This window comes from Camelus dromedarius, chromosome 18 (assembly GCF_036321535.1).
Source record: "Camelus dromedarius isolate mCamDro1 chromosome 18, mCamDro1.pat, whole genome shotgun sequence".
In the NCBI taxonomy this organism is placed as follows: Eukaryota; Metazoa; Chordata; class Mammalia; order Artiodactyla; family Camelidae; genus Camelus; species Camelus dromedarius.
In genome coordinates, this window is record NC_087453.1 from 3,912,329 (window position 1) to 3,927,267 (window position 14,939).

Sequence of the window (14,939 nt, forward strand, 5' to 3'; positions counted from 1 at the left end):
GGAAAGCTAGAAACTTTCAATACATGCTATAGAAGATGCTTGGCTTATTCTTATATAATTCTTTTCTTCCTTTTTTGTTGCTGCAGCGACCACAGTGCGGACTGAACTGATGGAGCAGATCCCTCCCATTGGCATTTTTTTTTTTTTTTTTTACAAGAAAATAGATCCTAATTTCCAATATGCTCTCCGAATCTCTCCCACCCATCGTGGTGGGGTACCTCACAGATCCAAACAATCAGGTGTGAAAAACGGTAACTTTAAAGATCTCTGGAGCCAATCCTCTTTTGTCGTATTTTAGCTAGTATTCATAATGCAGAAGACAGCTTCTTAGAGTTAAGTGATTCAAGAACAAAAGGTCTGTTTGTGCCCAGTTTCTCTAATCACAGAGGACGGTAGCCCACACTCATTCTTCTTATCATGAGATATTTCTTTTTTGAAAAAAAAACCTTTCTATTATGGAAATTTTCAAGCACACCTAGCAGTAGACAGAATATTAATATGAATGTTCATGTACTCTTCACCCAGCTTCAACTATCATTAACACTTGACCAGTCTTCTCCCATTTATCTTGCCTAGATAAATCAAAGCCAGATAAAAGCATTTCCCAGACATTTCAGCTATAAATGCTTTAGCATTGCTCCCTAAGAAATATAGGCACTTAAAACAAAAACCTATAATGACAGTACCATTATCACAAGTATAAAAATTATCAATAGTTCCTTAATGTCGCCTAATATCTCTGGTCACTGTTCACATTTTCCCAGTTTTCTCAGAAATCTTTTTTTTTTTTTTGCGAAAAGTCTGTTCAAATCAGAATACGCACAAGGTCCACACGTTGCCTTTGGTTGACGTGTCTTTCACATCTCTTTTAATTTCTCACAGTTCTTCCCCCTTTTCTATCCTGCTATTTGTTGAGGAAACGGGGTCACTCATCCTGTAGGATCCCCCACATTTGGGATTCGGCTAGTGGCGTGTCCAGCATTGTTTGAGATGTCCCTCTGTTCCCAGTATTTCCTCCAAACTGCTGAAGTCCAGAGGCTCTGTCAGACTCAGATTTTTGTATAGTATAGCGAGAACGCTTTTTCGGTGCTGCTGGGTTTCCCTGCTGCATCAAGTCAGGAGGCACAAAAGCAGTGTGGTCACTGACTTAGGGACTGTCAGCCTTACCTGTTTACTATGAAGTCCCTCCTCAGCCTGTGAGCAACCACTGGTGATCAGCACCTGCATGCAGGACTTTGATGGAGGTTGCAAAACTGGGATACCCTAATTCCATCATCCCTTCTTAATTTAGTAGCTGGAATTCTTCCATAAAGAACTTCCCCCTCAGCTATTTGGTAACCCCAAAAAACTGTTTGTCTGGGGAAGAGAGCTTAAATGCTTTACTTTTCCCCTTTATTCATCAGTTGCTGGAATAATTAGTTGGTATCCGAATAATCTACAGTGTTACCGTTAGGTTTCAGAAATTTGTTTGAGTGTGATTGTGAACTCCTGAATTTTAGCATATTAGATATGTTTCAATCCACTGTAGTTGTTATTCTTCTTTGGGGTGGGGAGGGGTGGTAATTATGTATTTATTTACTTGTAACAGAGGTACCAGGGGTTGAACCCACGACCTCATACATGCTGAGCACACACTCTACCGCTGAGCTGTACCCTCCCCTCCATGTAGTTGTTAATCTTTGTGATATCAAATTGTTCCAGCTTTGACCGGTGGGAGCCCTTCAGGTTGGCTCCTGAATCTTCTTCATGTGACTGGGTAGACTGATAGCTCACCTCTACCTGAAATCAGCCATTTCTCCAAGGAGCCTCCATTCCTTTATGAGAGAAATGATAATAAGAAACCAGAATGTGGGTAGCAGGGGTGCTTATTGCTACGAGATTGGTCATGGCTTCTATCCACAGAGCAATTTCTTTTCTTAAAAAAAAAAAATTCCTCATGTGTTTATATTGATTTTTCTAACTCAAATTTAGGATTATAGGGCTTTTAGTTACTTGATTTTATATTTGTATCTTTTTTTTTTTTTTAACACAGTACAAATCTTCCTTCTTAACGGTATTGATGTGTGTGGTGTGTGTGTGTGTGTTTATCTAAAACAAAAATACCAGTGTTACACTAACAGCATGGTAGGGTTACTGAGTCTAGTTCAAGATTTCTTGGCAGTTCTTTTTGTTTTAGGCTCTCTCCCACCAGAGACGCACAGTCATGGTAATATTACTGTGTTTCAAAGTCACTTACATTAACTCTTCTTTCTGTGGTTAAGCTGCCAACTTGATACACAGTTGGGCACATTTGTTTTAATTTATTTTTCATTTTTAGGAATTGCTTTCGCTTTTGCATTTTGATTTAATTTAGACTCATAATTGTTTAAAATGTTTTTACATGATGCTAAAGTCAAAACTGTAAGAGAGAGTACATTGAGAGAAATCTGACTGCTGCTCAGGTCTCCCCCACTGCTCTCTCCTGCCCCCACCGCTGACCCTTTTTATTGGGTTTGGGTTTGTTCTTACCTTTACAAAAAACGCATGCACGAATAACTCCAAGCGAGCACATGTGTCTTTGTATCCTGGAAGCTGAGCTGCGAGGGGGCGTGCTGTACCCGATGCTCGGTCCCTTGCTTTTTCTGTTGTCCAGGGTGTCCTGGAGATGAGTCCATAGCAGTGAAGGGAAGGCACACTCGTTTCTTTTTCCAGCATCCTACTGTCCACTTGGCAGAGGCAGCACTGTTTATCCAGAGACCTGAGGCTGACGTCTACTCTTTGCCATGTTAAAAATTTTTTTTAAAGGATTCAGTCACTCCCACTCATTCATTTGTTCAGCTGTCTCTTTCTTTTTTAATTTTTATTTTACTTACTTATATATTATTTTAATTTTGGGGGGAGGTAATTAGGTTTACTTATTTTTTTTTTTTTAGAGGAAGAACTGGGGATTGAACCCAGGGGCTCGTGCGTGCTGACGTGCGCGCTGCCGCCGAGCTGCCCACTCCCGCGGTCGGGCGGCTTCTGAGCGCCCGCGCGGACCTGAGCGCGGGGCTTCGCGCCGGGGTGAGGAGGTGCGCAGGGCCGGGTTTCCGTCCCCGAAGCTCGTCTCTGCGTCGTGCGTGCCGTGTGCCTTCGTCGTCGGCGTGTTTTCGGTTTTCCTGAACGCTTAGGTTTCTTTCTGGTTTTTTGTGCGGTAGGTGCAGTGAGTCTCACAAAGGATGCGGTTTTTACCTTTCCACTGGCTTTTCTTTTTTCCTCTGGATGTGTTCTGAGAAATGAGATTCTGCTGGGTGGGGGGCTGTGACATTTCCTTGACCTTTGCCATGTATCATTGTCATATGTTTGATTCCAGAAGCAGAGAGGCAGGAACGGTGGTTCTGCTCCCAGGCTGTCGCATGGTTCCTGACAGTCAGCCTGCGTGGCCCCGGCCGAGAGCAGGCCCTCCCTGCCGTCAGCCTGTGCAGCTTATGCACCCCCGCCGCCCCCCAATCCTGACACCCCCGCCACCTCGCCGTGTCACGGTCACTCCTCTCCTGGTGTCTCCAGAACTGAAGTCCGAGAGTTGGCCTTCCATTCTCTCACCACGGTTTGCCCTCCTGTCCTCGCTCCCACTGTCCGGAGCTTGCCCCTGGAGATCTCTGGTTCCCTGACTCCTGTGCTCCCTCCACTTCACTTCTCTTGCTTCCTTAGGTCCTCCCTGTCTCATCCTGTGGGCCCCACTGTCACTCTCCATTTTTTTCCTTTTAATGGCCCTTCCATCATCCTGACGGCCCACCCGTCCCCAGCCTAGCCACTTCCTCCATCCCGGGTGGCCGAGCTTGGGAGGGCTGCCCCGTCTTGCACTGACTGGTGCCATTGCCAACGTGTGGATCCCAGTCGCAGTGCTGCCTGGCAGTCGTTTACTTGTCCCTCATCAGCTGCTTTTCACATTATCCTTGGCAGCTCTTTGAGACCTTTGCTACTTTCATCGAGCTTCTTCACCTCGCCCGGCCTCACGCCTAGCTGGTGACCTTGACTTTTACTTCGCTGAGAAAATGGAGGCCTTCCATCTTCATCCCCTCCCTCAGTGAAGGGAACCAGCGTCCACTTGATTTAACCCCACAGAGCCACACCCTGGGGACCATCCAGAGCCTTCCTTCTCTCACCTCCCACATGTACGTGGACCCATGCCTCCTTTGTTTCCATAACAAATAAATGACCCTTTGGGGACACCCCCTCTTCTCCCTTCCTGTCATCTTTAAACACAAAAATGTGATGAAGTCACATCTTACTGGACAGTCTTCAGACTTCTTTAAGGCCTTTAAGGCCCAGATGCCTACATGGGCCACCTATCCCCATCCCGCCATTGACACCCTGGCTCCTGCCCCGTCCCTTTCGTTCTGCTTACACCTACCTCCCTGCGTCTTCCAAATGCCCCACCTCTGTCACTCCTGTCCGCCCCCACTTTGCTCTGCTGGATGCCCACCCTCCCAGAGATCCACAGTGTGGGCTGCAGGGAATGCCGGCGGGTCCCCAGTCAGTTAGGACTCGTACTTTGGCAGAGATGGGGATTTTGTCGCGTGTGAGTGTGAGTGGGCCACGTCCCCCAGCATCTGTATTTCAGGCCAGCCTGTCTCTCTCTGTTCATCCTCAGGTACTTTTCATGGCCATCGAACACATACCTGTGATTTTCCTTGAACACCTTCAGTGATGCGCTCGGCTCCCTGCAAGGCAGCGTCTCTCAAACCTGCCCTCTCCTCTCTGTCCCCTGCCTTGAGTCCGTGCCTGGGTCAAAGCCGGAAGCGTCCCTGCCCAGGAGCCCTGTGCCTGCTCTTGGAGCTTTTCAGAAGCACTGGAGGTTTCTCAACTGTCACCCTTACCAAAGCCGAGACAATCTTGTCACTCCTCTGCTTTTCAGCCCTGACAATGGGGGTTTCCTGGGCCCTCACTTCCCCAAAATGGACTGAGGAGCCTGCGTTCCCGGGTCCCGCCTTGGAGGGCTCTTCCTTCGCGGCTGAGAATTCCCGCTGGGGCTTTACGAGGGGGTGGGAGGATGGACCTGCTTTTCCCATCCCTGTGCCTACGGAGGGGAACTCGCATTCCAGGCCCTGCACTGGCTGCCGGGCCCTGTGGGTGTGCTGGAGGATGAAGGGTAAACCAGACATGGTACCCACCCTCCAGGCTCACTCTCTGCAGCAGGGAAGACCACCAGCAATGTTCAATCATACAGGGAAACTGTGCACGCGCGTGTGTGTGGGAATCTGGGATACGAGTTGCAAAGGAAAGTCCAGGGCTCTGTTACGCTATCAAAGTACAGATGGGGAGCCTGACCCGAAATGGGGAAGGGGATGTTCGGCTCAAGAGCAGGGGAACAGTACACGTCCATCAGCGGTATAATCTCGGGGAGGACATGCGACTGACCCAAGTCCCAGAAGATCTGAGTGATTCTGGCGCCACCAGGGACAGGAGACAGGGGTCGGCTTGGCACTCGGCCTAGGGGGTTTGGTCTTGATCCTGAAAGCACTTTGGCTCATTGTGTGTTTCACCTTTGGCCTCTTCCAGGTTAGAAAATCAAGTCAGGAGGTGCTGTGGATTCTCCTGGAACAAGGTCTCATTTCCCAGCAAGATAATGAAAACAAAGTGTGTCCAGTCCTGCTGGCGCCATCCGCCCCCGACAGTGGTGACGAGCAGAAAGCAGAAGCCGTGAACGTAAGTCTGTTTGGGAAGGGCAGCCCCATGCCTGGGTGGCCTGCCCCTTACTGTGGCGTGTGCGTGACTTGAAGTGTCACGTGCGCTGGGTGTTGACCAGCACTGTTCCCGTAAATGAGGTGGCCGGAGATGTGGACTCGGTCAGAGAAGGCTCACAGCTCAGATGTGAGCTGGTGTCGCAAGTGGTTATCCTTACACCTGCTTGTCTCAAGAAAGTGCAGCCTGGAAAATCCGAGCCGTGTGCGCAGAGTTGAGACAGCGGGCCTGGACTTCTGCTGGGCAGGCCGCGGAGATCTATAGGTGAATCCTGGAGCCACCTTGGAACACGGACTCTGTTTCCCAAAGTAAGGAATTGTGTGTGGTAGGGGAGGTGATTTTCAGAGGTACTTGGACAATTAAAAAAACCTAATAGACGCATGTGTCTGTTTTATAAATTAGGACAAGACTAAACTAGGTCTGTGAGCAGATAAGAAAGAGTCACTATGAAGAACTCGGCCATCATGCTTGCGGCCGCTTGGGAAATGCTGTGTTCAAGTGTTTGTGCTCTTATCAGTTAAAGGTGTACAGTGAAAGGAACAGTGTAAGGACTGAGTTTCTTCTACTTTTAGTACTTAATTTTGGGGTATCCTTGGGTTGGTAGGATTTTGTACCCACTGGAAGTGGTCATATAATCAGGGCCTTTCTACCTGCTTCTGGGACCCTTGTTCACAGGGTAGCTGTGGACGAGCCAGTGCAGGCCTCAGCGTGTCGCCCTTAAACCAAGACCCCCAACTTGTCCCCATGCTTGTTCTTCATGGTTCAAGGGAAGTTCATCCAAGGCCACCTTGTGTTCCGTGCCTGCTGCCCCCTCTCCCCGCCCCCACGCCAGTGGTGCTGCACAGCCGGGCCCTTTGTGTCGGCGTTAGAGAGGTAAATAGCTCCAGGACTGTTCTAGCAGTTTATTATTTGAGGAAAATAATAAGGATTTAAAAAATCTAAGGCCTCATTTATGAGTACAGTAAGATAGAGCAGACAGTTGTTTTCTTGGTTGGAAAAAGATGACGTTCGAGAAAGAACTTCTTTTCTTTTTCAAAGTGTGGAAACATTTTGCACCATGGAGCTAAAATTGTGTAATGCAGCACCAGAACACTGGGCAATTATTCTTCATTTATGTGAACGTTATCCTCAACTATGAGTTAAAGGCTTGGCTTTTTAAACTAATTTAATTTTTTGCATATTCCATATGTTTATAAGATGAATCAGACTGAAGAATAATTGATTATTAAAATTCAAATTCTCCAGGGTTCTTTTACAAATTTCAGGTTTCCCTATAAGAAATTAAATTTATTTTGCAAAATGAACCTGGATAATATCATTTGGTTGGAATATTTGGCAGATGAGCAGTGAACTTTGCCAACTGGATCTTCTTTTTTGTTGGAAAGTTGGTTTGGTGAGTTTCCAAGGCTGGAGCTGACAACCCAACAGCTTATCCCGAAAGCCTGAGAGTAGCTGTGAAAGATAATGCTAACGGCATTTTTGCATGATTTCTGTTTTGTTTTGTTTTGCTTCCAACCACTCCATTCTTGTCAGCAATATTGTTCTTCGTCTTTTTTTTTTTTTTGGTGGTGAAAATATTTGGAAAATACAAGTCTTCCAAAACCTCTGTCTACATTATCACTTGCAGAACAAATTAGTTCACGTAAATTGTATTTTTCACGCAAAGCGGGTTGCCGGTATCATTACTTGAAATGTATAAGCTTCCACGTGTGGCTGCAGTGAGCAAAAATGGTCCTGTGCCTTCCCAGGTGGAGGCACATCCATGTTTTGGGGGTTTCTGGAGGAGGGCCACGTCTCCTCCCAGGGAACCCCGAGGGAAGCAGCAATTGGTGTGCCTCTCCTGGCCCATGCATGCTTGGGTCACGTTCAGGAGCTCTTCTGTCCTTCTTCCCTGGTGACCTGGAGGCCAAGGAGTCTGGGAGGGGTCTCCCTCCTTGGGCCACCAGAGCCCTGGAGCACAGAGGGCGCTGTTTTCTCTTTAGCTAAGAAACGACTGTGTGGGTAGAGTGTGGATTTCACACTTCAAGAAACAGGGGCCACGTGTGTGATTGGCAGAGCTCCCGCGGGAGGTTGGGGTTCTCTTTTAGCTCGTCTGTGACGCCCCAGACACCGTGGCCACCAACGTGTATTTGCGAGGAGGTGTGATGGGGAGAAAAGAAGCCAGCCACCCTGTTCCGATGCCCTCGTGTTTGGGGCTTCTTTGCAGCCGTGTTGTGTGGTTGTTGCTTTGTCTATATGTAAGTAAACACACACACTCCAAACAGTGCAATTTAAAAGGAATTGCTTCTTGCTCCGAGGAAGTGGCGAGCCTCTGGAGACAAAATGTGTGTCTGTTCATTAGATTTCTCATTCTCCCTGAAAGTTGCAATCAGTTGATTTCTGCCGCCAGCAACCAAATCAAAGCCGGCCAACTGGACATGTCCTGGGCATTTTGAAATTGAGTTACGCAGGCTGGATTGTGTGTAGTATGTGTTGGTTTCTCACATCCTGGTTTCTCACATCAATGCGCTTTGTTTCGTGAAGTCTGGCTAATATGCCAGGTGACACTAGTGACTCCCTCCTTCATGCGGCCAGAAGGCCCGGTTTGTATCTGTCTGCTGTCACTTAGCACTTGAATAGCGAACTTCATTTGTGTGTCTATTTCTCCTTCAGAATGGTGAGCTCCCTAAACACAGGTGTCTTTCCACTGTTGGCGCAGCACAGTGCCAGGCCCAGAGTCAGTACTAAATAAACGTTAGTTGTTCAATGAATGAATCGGTAAAACCTGGAAGCGCTGTATCCTGTAATTATATCTAGACAGCATAAACAGGCCACCGGAGACCAATTATAATTCCTCTTGCTTGCAGGAAGGCCATTAGCATTCTGAGATTATAACTAATTGTCAGAAGCCTATTTTTCTCTCCCAACACGTTTTCACATTAAGGCTTCCTCATTTTTTGTTGTCATTCCTATTTTTAAGCTCATTTTTATTTGTGCATTTATTTAAAAAGAAGGTTGTGGTTATGTGCTATGAAGAATAGTTGGCTCTCAGCAGCTCAGTGAAGACCATCATCCCACACAAGTGGCTGCCAGGGCCACGAGAATATCATTTCTTGTCACTCAGTATGCCGACTTCTAATGATTCTGGATTTGTTCTATATGGGTAGTAATAAGGTCAGGTGGGTGTGGCAGATGGAGAGGGTCGATGGAGATGCGGGGCACTCTGTAGTTGCCCGTTGCCCTGGATACGGAAGCTTCGCATCCTCATTTATTGTGGCTGTCACTCTGTGCAGCTCTGCCTAGCATCAGATCAGAAATCTGTGTCCTCTGAGTTCGGAAGACACAAGCCTTTCCATTCTTCGTGTTGTGGGGCTGGTATCCCCTCCCTTCACCCCAACTGTTCTCTTTCCCCTCTTGTCTGCTGTTTGCAGATTCCAAATAGAATAGTGGGCGAGCTGCTAACTGGGAGCTTACTCTGCTCTGAAGAAGAGGCAGTGCTGGGCAGTGGGCAGGACAGGCTTGAGAGATAGGAAGTCCTTCCTTCTTTCCTTTCCTTTTTCAGTTGTGGGGGTAATGGATGGGTTCTTTCAACATTTTGGGGGGGGGGTAATTTTTCATTCTGTCTTCATTTCAAAGTTGTAGAACAGTTGTGGCAATGAACTCCTGTGCACTCTTTATCCAGCGTCTCCAGTGGTTTATATTTACCTCTGTGTGTTTAATGACCTCCTCTTGTTCTTTGCACACGTGCACATGTGTGTGCACACGGATGTACAGATACACGTGTATGTATTTTTCTGAACCATTTGAGAGTAAATTAGATACACTGTGCTCCTTTATCCTTCACCCTTAAATGCTTCGGTGCCTATTTCCTAAATACAAGGGAATTTTCTCTTAAACAAGCATGATACATTGATCACAATCAGGAAACTGATGCAATGCCGCTATCTCATCCACAGCTCGTGGTCAAATGTCGTCATCCGTCCAGGATCTCACGTGGCAACGAATGGTCACATCTCCTTGGCCTCCTTTAACCTGGAACAGATCTTGCTTTTTTCTCTGAATTTCATAACATTAACATATTGGAAGAGGACAGGCCAGTTCTTTGGTGGAAATTCAGGTTTGTCTCCCAATTTAGGTTTGTCTGATGTTTCCTCATGGCTGGATTCATGTTCTGCGTTTCTGGAGGGATGTCATGGAAGTGATGTCACGTTCTCACATTTCACATCAGGAGGCCCAAGGCTGCAGTTTGTCCTGCTGTTGGTGACAGCTCTGGTGACTGAACAGATACCGGTGGTCTCCGCACTCCTTTCCCTCTGGAGCTAACCAGGAGGGTTACTTTGCAGCCACACAAGTTTGCTTTTCATCAAACTTTCATCCTCCAGTGTTAGCGTCCAGGGCTGATTCCAGTTGGCATTTGGCTGTAATGAGTGTCCCCTTCTCCATTATAGGCTATCATTTCGTTGAGATTTTCACATCTGTATTCAAGAGGACTATTGTAGGCAATTTTCTTTTCCATTATGTTTTTGTCAGGTTGTAGAATCAGAGTCATTCTGGCCCCACAAAAATGAGTTGGGAAGTATTCCCTGCTCTTCTATTTTCTGAAAGATTTTAAGATTGGTGTTATTTTTCCCTTAAATATTTGTTCGAATTCACCAGTAAAATCTTTGGTTCTAGGGTTTTCTTAGTGAGGTGGTTTTTGATAACAGATTCAACACAGATATGGGGCTCGTTCAGATTTGTTATTTCATCTGGGTCATTGGGTAAGTTGTGTATTTTAGGTGATTTATTAATTTCATCTCAGTTGTTAACTTATTGGGGTCAAGTTGCTTTCAGTATTCCCTTACCCTATAATAGAATCTGTGATGCCTGTAAGATCTGTGGTGTTATCCCTTTCATTTATTATGTTGGTAATTTATATTTTCTCTCTCTCTCTTTCTGTCTTTATCAGTCTCGATAGTGACTTACCAATATTAGCAATATTTTCAAAGAACCAGTTTTTGGCTTCGTTGATTTATTGTTTGTTTTCTTTTTCACTGATTTCTATTGCTCATTATTTCCTTCCTTCTACTTACTTGAGTTCAGTTTGCTTGTATTTTTCTAGCTTCTTAAGGAGGAAACAGTATTTTTCAGCCTACCTTTTCTTCCACTTCAGGTATTTAAAGGTGCACAGTTAGTGTTTGTATCTTTGTGACGTATCAACTCTTTTACTGAGAAGTGACTTTCTTTATCTCTGGTGGTGATCTGTATCTTGCAGTCTGCTGTGATGTTACTGTAACCACTCCATCATTCTTATGTTTACTGTCTGTCATTGTATATTTGTTTATATCTCTTTACTCAAAACCTTCTATGTCTTTACGCTTAAAATGTTCTTGCTTCGTTAGTGTAGAGTTGGGTCTTGCTTTTATATCCGATCTGATAGTTTCTGCCTTTTAATTGGAGTGTTTGGTCCATTTATGTTTAATGTAATTATTGATGTATTTGAATTTGATTCTGCCGGTTTGTTATTTGTTTTCCATTTGTCTCATTTGTTCTTTGGTTAATTCTTTCCTACCTTCTCCTGGGCTAATTGAATTGTTTTGTAATATTGCATTGTAATTTCTCTATTGAAGATTTTCAAGAAATATAGTACCTTGCAATAGTGTAGTTCCATTCACCCCCCCTCCTCCTCTGTGCTATTGTTTCATATGCATTATGACATATACATTACATTATGAACCTGATGATACAGTATTATAATTTTCTATTTAAACAATTACATCTTTTGAAAAAAGTAAGAAAAGAGAAAAAGTACGTAGCCTTTTATACACACATTTTTACCATTTTTGGTGCTCTTGCTTCCTTTCCTGAATCTGTTATCTGCAAGAGGATAGATCTGACCAAGCTACTGTGCTAGTACCGGAAGTCTTGATTCTTTTTTATAATTTCCATTTTTAAAAAATTATTTTTTAGGCAAGGGAGGTCATTAGGTTCCTATTTATTTATTTGTTTATTCATTTATTTATTTAAATCCCCAGGACCTCGTGCATACTAGGCAGGCACTCTACCACCAAGCTATGCCCTCCCCTTAGTTTCCATTTCTTTGATGAGATTTCCTATCTGTTCATTTGGTATGACCTTATCTTTCTTTTAGTTCCTGAGCATATGCATAATAACAGCTTTAAAGTCCTTCTAACATCTGGATCTTCTGTGGGTTTGTTTCTACTGATTCGTATTTTTCTTGAATGTAAGTCACATTTCCCCATTTCTTCTCATGTCTGTGAATTTTTGTCGTCTAATGTCTTGTCTTGCTAATATTTTTTTATTAATAGAGGGACTGCGGATTGAACCTGGGAGCATGTTCTCTACCTCTGAGCTACTGCCCTCCCCACCATGTATCTTCTTGATGAAACATTGCAGAAACTCTGGCTTCTGTTTGTCTCCTCTGAAGAGTGGTTGGCTTTGTTCTAGCAAACAGTTCAGATTCTGTTTCCTCTGCAGTCCCCTGAGGTGAAACCATGTGGTTCCTTCTGCCTTCAAACTATTGCTTTCCTCCAGGAACCTCACCCCCTCCCCTGTGCCCACACAGTGCCAAGATCAGCCAAGGATTACAATAGGATTTAATCACAGTTTGGGGCTGTGTCTTCTTTAGCTCCCTCCTTCCTCTTTCCCTCCCAGGAGTTCTTCCCTCATTTATTTTCTTTCTTTCTCTTTCTTTCTTTCTTTCTTTCTTTCTTTCTTTCTTTCTTTCTCTCTTTCTCTCTTTCTCTCTTTCTCTCTTTCTCTCTTTCTCTCTTTCTCTCTTTCTCTCTTTCTCTCTCTCTCTCTCTCTTTCTTTCTTTCTTTCCTTCCTTCCTTCCTTCCTTCCTTCCTTCCTCCCTCCCTCCCTGCCTCCCTTCCTTCCTTTCTTTGCTTCTTGAAATAGTCAGTTACAATGTGTCAATTTCTGGTGTACAGCACAATGTCCCAGTTATGCATATACATACATATATTCATTTTCATATTCTTTTTCATTAAAGGTTGTTACAAGATATTGAATATAGTTCCCTGTGCTATATGGAATAAATTTATTTTTCATCTATTTTTATATATAGTGGTTAACCTTTGCAAATCTCAAACTCCCAAATTTATCCCTTCCCACTCCCTTTCCCCTGGTAACTGTAAAACAGTTTCTGTTTTGTAGATGAGTTTATTAGTGTCCTCTTTTCTTCTTCTTCTTCTTTTTGTTTTATATTCCACATATGAGTGATATCATATGATATTTTTCTTTCTCTATCTGGCTTACTTCACTTAGAATGACGATCTGCAGGTCTATCCATGTTGCTGCAAATGGCATTATTTTATTCTTTTTTTTTATCACTGAGTAGTATTCCATTGTATAAATATACCACAGTTTCTTTATCCAGTCATCTGTCAATGGACATTTAGGTTGCTTCCATGTCTTGGTTATTGTAAATAGTGCTGCTATGAACATTGCGGTGCATGTATCTTTTTGAATCGGAGTCCCCTCCGGATATATACCCAGGAATGGGATTGCTGGATCACAGCATAAGTCTATTTTTAGTTTTTTGAGGAATCTCCATACTGTTTTCCATAATGGCTGCCTTCCCTCACTTTCCAGCTGCCCTGGCCACCTCAGTCTCTGCTCTTTGACTTCTCAAGCCAGCACAATGGTAGCTTCTGCTGGAGATCCAGCTTTCCTGCCTAGCCGTGCTGAATGAGGGGTGCCCAGGGCAGAAAGGCAGCAGCAAGCTTGTGGTACCCGGTGCGGTGCACCCTCTCGGGGATCTGTCCCTCTTGACTTCCACCAGTGCTTAGTCCCTCTCCAGGGACCACCTGCAGGCTGACTTTGGTGACTTGTCCAGCTCCTGCTGTGTGTCCCACCTCAACTGCTGTTTGGTTTTAGCAACACTGAGCATTAGTTTCCTCACCCGGAAAAATGAAGATGATGAATCCTCATATCATAGGGTTTGGAGAAGGGAAGAATGCACACAGATTGTTCATTTACATGTTGGGCACGCTGGGCAAATGGTACCCTTGAGCTTTAGACAAACCGTATCTGAATACAACTTGAAATGTATTGCCCTTCTATTGATATAACTTGACAGAACTCAAAAAAAAAGGTATTCTCTGTTTTGACCTCTTGGGTGTCTTGGCAATATGTTGAATATTAGCTTTTGGAATCTAGTTAGTGATATGTGCAACATCTACGCTTTGGTATTTCAAGTGACCCTAGTTTTCTGGCCGTTTATAGATGATCTACAGGCTGGTTTTGGTGCTGAGCTAAAGCCCCAGCGAACGCCTGCTGCTCCCTCGCTTCTGCGAATCATGCGGTGATGGGGCGTTCTTTCAGGCTCAGAAGGTGGGAATGGACAGTTTCAAAACTCGAAACATTCAAAAAGTTAAAAAAAAGTTTAGAGTCGATTCCTTTAAAGTTTCCAGACTTCCTTAGGAGACGCAGTCTGGGAGGAAAATGTGGCCGGCGTGAACCGTGCGAGGGAAACAGTGAACAGGCTGCCAGTTGTCCCTGCAGTTTGGGCATTTGTGGAGATGTGGAGAGAGGCTGATGAGAGCTCTCAGGCGCAGGAGGAGGAGGTGTGGGACCTTGTGCATTGATGCTGTTGCCCAGACATGCAAGGCCTTTCATTACCCAGCTGATGGGCTCTCGGTCCCTCTTACCTTTGCTGTCTTGTCTTGCTTATCTCACCTTCCAACTGTAGCCCCTCCCCCACTCTCCCCTTTCAGTCATTTGTCCCTCGGTTGTCAGATTTTTCCTTCTGAAGGCCGTTCCCACCCCTCCCCAAACACCTTCCACCTTGCTGCGCAACTGCCCGTCTCCCCTCTGGTCTCTCCTGGTGACGCAGAGACAAGGAGGTGGGTCTCATTTACCAGGCAGAAAATATTGAGAGTCTCTTTTCCTCTATGGCTAACCAAATGCATTATGTATTGAGATAATTAGGAGCCAGAAAGTCCGAGAGTGTGGTCCTCTACTGTAAATCTCCCGTTTCCAACGCAGCGGACGCACCTGGGCGGTGCTGCGTGGGCACTGGGCTCGGTTAGTGCTTGTTAGCTGCCCGACTAGAGGAGTAATTGCTCTCCAGGTTCCCACTTGTTAGTTTTCACAGTTTGTTAACACAAAAAGAAAGCTGAGAAGAATGTGTGTGCCTTTTGCCTTTTTAAGGTATGTGCCACCAATTTTGACGAAATTTGTCGCACGGTCGGACAAGAAGCCACTGAGAAATTTTTGGTACGTGAAATTTTGCCAGCCGTCTTGCTGATGC

The 14,939-nt window shown here is 45.1% G+C and overlaps 1 pseudogene; it reads left to right on the top strand.

The window, feature by feature from the left end:
- LOC105098864 (putative serine/threonine-protein phosphatase 4 regulatory subunit 1-like) overlaps nucleotides 1-14,939 on the top strand; it is a 64,073-nt pseudogene that overhangs the window by 28,091 nt on the left and 21,043 nt on the right.